The sequence below is a fragment of the Lygodium microphyllum genome, chromosome 26, assembly GCF_053477565.2.
Source record: "Lygodium microphyllum isolate KBCC chromosome 26, Lygodium_microphyllum_v1.1.10, whole genome shotgun sequence".
NCBI classification, from domain to species: domain Eukaryota; kingdom Viridiplantae; phylum Streptophyta; class Polypodiopsida; order Schizaeales; family Lygodiaceae; genus Lygodium; species Lygodium microphyllum.
Genome location: NC_141160.1, coordinates 30,910,887 through 30,915,960, shown reverse-complemented (window position 1 = coordinate 30,915,960; position 5,074 = coordinate 30,910,887). Strand labels below are relative to the sequence as shown.

At 44.9% G+C, this 5,074-nt stretch overlaps 1 non-coding gene across 1 annotated transcript; it reads right to left on the bottom strand.

Annotated features, from left to right (window-relative positions):
• Positions 1-4,470: 4,470 nt before the first annotated feature.
• LOC148013105 (U2 spliceosomal RNA) lies at positions 4,471-4,669 on the bottom strand. The gene has a single exon (XR_015688989.1). It is a non-coding gene; the product is annotated as a U2 spliceosomal RNA (small nuclear RNA).
• Positions 4,670-5,074: the final 405 nt, after the last annotated feature.

Here is a 5,074-nt window from a genome sequence, read left to right as displayed (position 1 = left end):
GGAGCCCAAGTTGGGGATAGGATGATCCATACTTTTACTTAGATTTGAGTTTGCATGAGGATGTGAAAATCCATCTCAAGCTATTAAAGTGGCTTGAGGATCTCAAGCTAATATGACTAGTATGAGTAATCACACGAGGTTGCACTCCCTTGAGGTTGGCATAATTCCATGAAAACACATTCTAGAATTCCTTGGTCGAATGGTGATGTCTTCCAAGTGTTTATCTCCATTCAAACTGCCTCCTTTATATTTTCATAAAATATTAGTCCATTATCCCATTCCTCTATCACATGAGCACTTCGCATCTAGGGTCTTCCCATAAGATGTCATAATCCACGCCTTTCATCACAATGAGGTTCACTAAAAACTTGACTCCTGATGTCCTAATTTGTCAATCCTTTAATACACCAAACGGGTGAACCTTTATACCATTATCAAGGGTTACATTGAATCTAGCAATTTTGACAGGTGGACTTCCCCATGCTTGTAACATTATGTGGCTAAGAATGCTCACTCCTGCCCTTATGTCTACAATGCCTTTTTGTGTCGTATCTCCCAATGCCACATTGGGTAAGACCACATATATCTCAGTCCCTTTCGAGGATGCATTGATCTGTTGTCACCCTATTATAAGAGAGGGTGTTACATTTGGAATGTGAGTGTCATTATCTGCTTCTGTTGTTTCTCTTCTCTCTTTCATCTCAATACATACCTTGAACATACTCCAGAACCCTCAAATTTGTCTCATTAGTTGCCTTAATGGCAACGACACTTGTGTTGATATAAGAGCTCCTAATAAATTTGCATCAAGTTTATTGGTTACATTCCTATTGGATAGTTAAGTGTCCATCTCTAGGTCTAGTTGAGGCAAGGTGGGTTCCTCTGGATGGATGTGAGGTTCCTATCCTTAACTAGCTGTTGGTCATATATGTAAGGTGGTGAGGAGGGCGGCTCTACATTGGATATATCATGATCCTCATGTTCTAGCATAGATTGTTCTTTGACCCATCCCCTTACCTTTTCTGTGAAATCCATTTGGTGTCTCAAGTAGGTTATTCCCGTATCTTAGCACTTCCCTTTTCCTTAGTTTTTAGTGGTCCATCAAGAGACGAATCCAAGCAACATCGCCCGGCACTCCAATGAAACGTTACGGGGTTTGTCACCTAGGGTTTCTCGAGTTCGTCTCGCAACGGAACACATTCACGGCCGAACCAACTAGGATCGACGTGAAATTTGGATTCCTAGTGGTCAAGGTCTCGTGATAGCATTCTAACATTAGTCTTGGACATCCTACTTTACGCAGAAGTACCCAAGACGAAGCAGATCCATGCCACACTTGGTTCAAAGAGAAAGGGAAATGAGAGAGATGCACCGTTCAACCTCTCTACCCATAGGGCATAGTCCCATTCCGGTCCCCTAAAATGGCATGAATCGAGATTCTAGCTTAACAATTTCTAAGGGTCACACATCAGTTAAACCTTATGAGAAGCCTCCGAGTTCTTTGGGACCACTCTGTCGTACGACAGACCCATTGGGGGTTCCGTCCACCTACTTTTCTCAATAGGCCTTCTTTAATTATTTAATTAGGTCCTACCACATTTATCCGTGACATTTAAAATCAGCTTCTTTAATTAGGCCTTTTAGGGAATAGGATTCGTTCGCATAATTTATAGCACATACACGAATACAGAGCAAGCAGTCCTTTTGACAAATAAGTTCAAACAAATTCCTTAACATATCTTCAAGTTAATCTTTTTCTCTTGCCCATACAGGAGAAATTATATGTCCCTTCCGCCGTGCAAAAGTAGTTCGTCCAAATCACATGGCACCACAATTTCCATCCTTTATCTAGAATAGGATCTTCTAACACCATAGACGTTGGGGCCACGGAGGTCCTCAACTCCATTCCAGACTTGGTAAGGGGTGTCCAGAGCTCCACCTGACCCGCAAGCTGCCTAGGAGTGAAACATTATTCCTGTGGTTGGCCTTTTCACCACTCGACCTTTGGCCCATGAATCGAGCAGTGCCCTTCTCGAGTTGATCCGCGGTGCAATCTTGGAGGTGATCCACCCGTGCAAAGAACCTTTTCTTAATTAAATCATTTAAGAATCAGGCACAGTCAAGGTAGTCAGCCCTAATATCATCTTCCAAGAAAACATTCATTTATCCCCATGGCAATTTGTCATCACAAACCCCTGCCATGAATTTACCATCAATCACATGCACTTGGAATAATCATCCAGACAACAATCCAACAATCGGTTGAATGTAAAAGCATTTAGGATAGTGTTTGATCAACCAACAAAACCAATTGTATTTTTCCAACAAAGCAAGAATAGATGTGATAACATTTCCATCTGCATATTCGCTCTCCCCCTTGGGATCTAAGAATGATACTATGCAAAATTTTACTTAACACTCCCTTCCTTTGGCTATGGCGTATGGTAAGGTTTCAAACACTATACAAGACGTAAGTTCTATTGATCACTTACATTGATCGATAACCCAACCTTCTTCCCAACAAGTACAAAAGTATTGGTCTTTCCTTGTGACTTAGGGTTTCCTAATCCTTGAGCTCTCCACTTGGCTTTGAGGCCTGGAGTTATTGTTTGTATCTAGCCTAACTCCGAATTGGATTGATGAAGGTAGTAGTTATCAGACGCATCTCAAGAAATCTTAGTTTTAATCCTTAGGATCATTGCTTGTACTAACTACACACATCATCAAAATCCCAATCTATCAAACGTGAGTTATCAGTTCGTGTTGTTGGCAAGAGCTTGGGCAAAGGCCTAGAGTTTGTAAGATGAATTTCGTTTAAACTAGGTTTCTTACCATGCAATCCATCAGGTGTGCAAGCTGCAACATACTTTCAGTGGTGCGATGAAAAACATATCTATTATTTACAAGAAAAGAGGAGTTGACAATACCTTGGAATCTTATATATTGCTTATATTGTGTATGGATTTTATTGCATAGCAACTTAATGCAATTTACTTCTCTTGGCCAGATAACCCGCCGCCGTGCAGTCACGTTCTAGAAGAAACATCCACATTGCTAGGTCCAGGTGTATTGATACCCCGGCTTGTTTGGCTTGTGTCTTGGTCATCATGTTAAGTGGTATGGATGTGGCATCATCATACAGGGTTTTAATTTCCAAATAACCCCAAGGGAACTAATGGCATGTTTGAGCTACTTGTTGACCACACTCAAGGCATCATTGCAGCTGAGCTTTGTCGTTCTTAGCCTATTCCTTCTGAGGGCACTGGGAGGGGATGTGTCCAGGATGACTACAATTCCAACACATCATTGGTTCCTATGACTGCATTCCTCCAGACCCTCATCCTCTTCCTTTGCCCAATGTCAACACCGAGATGGGCTTGTAGTCCATAAGAACCAGGTCTCCCTCTTCATTCGTATGAGATGTAGGGGTTTACATGAGGCTCCTCCTTGAGTGGTTCCTCTACATAATGCAAAGGAGTATATATATCACTCTGTGGCAAGGCAATGGTTGGTGCTGGAGGCTTAGGTATATCGATAAGATTAATGTCTAGTCTTTGATTATTGGGGACAGGTAGAGCTAATGGAGCTCCTTGACCAAATTGGAATTCCCGATTCATTGGATACTATGGCTGATAAGGTTGTTGGTATGGTAAGTGTTGGGGACAATCTACAATGGATAGCTTCATGCCGGTACTTGCTACAATTAGCACAAGTCCTAGGTCTCGGTTCAGGATACTCTGTCGGCAAATGGTTACCTCCGCAATATACACATTATTTGGATGTTTGTTCTAGCAGGCATCCGCAAGAAGGTGTCTTGAAGTTTGACAACCTCTAGCTTGAGGTCGGACATCTCCTGAGAGAAGTCCACTCCCTTGCCTTTATCCTGCACTCTAGATGTTGCTTGCTCGCTATGTGTAGGGTGGATCTTTCACAATGAACAGTGATGATTTGATTCCTATTGAATGTGTGGCTTTGCTACTCCTTTCCTTTAATAGCCACCCTTATGACCTCATCAAATACGTTCTGCCATTCAACTATTAGTTGTCGCTATGGCGTATTCGTGAAGTAGCTAACGCAGGCTTGTGCTTTGCCTCGAGTGTTATCCCTTCGCTCGCAGTGAGTTGTTGAGACTGACCGCCCCCGATCCGGAAGGAGTAGGTAGGGGAAGGTGTAATTTATGAGAAGAGTCCTCTGCGGGGCGTGCGTGCCTCTTTCGGGCAACCGATATCCAGAAAAGGTAAGGTAAGGTGGCGTGTATCGCAAGCCACGGCGTATCCTGACGCCCGCCAATCAGAAGCTGCGACCGACGTCTCTGCCCCGCCGGCAACGCGCATGGCCTCTGCTCGCCTTGCCAGTGTCGACCATCACGCCCAGCTTCTTCTGCTCGCTGCCCTGCATGCACCGAGAGCCTGTTTTGTTAATGCTTACAAACGATTGAGCCGTCCGCCTTCGCTTTAGAATTGTGGGGGGAGGGGGTGCGCCGTGCGCTCCGAGGCAGTGCAATACGGAGGCGACGCGCGCAGCCCCGGGCAGCAAGCTGCCGGATGGGGCTGCCCCCGTGAAAGAAATTAGGTTAATATCGTAGTGACCCGATGGGCCACGTATCAGATATTAAACTGATAAGAACAGATACTACACTTGATCTTAGCCAAAAGGCCGAGAAAGGTATGAGGATCTTGGCGCCCCGACCCTTTGCTTTATACCCCCCGGGGGCTTGCCAGCTATTGCGCTTCCTTCCGCGTGCACCGCTCTCTCTGCCTACGGGACTCACAGGCAGGGAGCAAAAGCACCCATTCACTGTATGTGTACCAGAGTTTTGTTTTTTCCTTTTCTAACAAAACAGAAAAACCAAGGGACACGCGCCGTTCTCGCGATCCCGAACGTGTCGGAGAGGATCCCCCAGAAAACCAAAACACAACCACGCCGCCGTGCGCGATTCCCCCATTTTAGCCTCTTCACTGAGTTCCGTGCCGTGCCGCACACGAGGTATATCTCCCTAGAGCGTTTGTAGACATGCCATATGCTTCCTTCGCGGCCATCTTCCGCACTAGTTGCCCTTCTCCACATACCATGC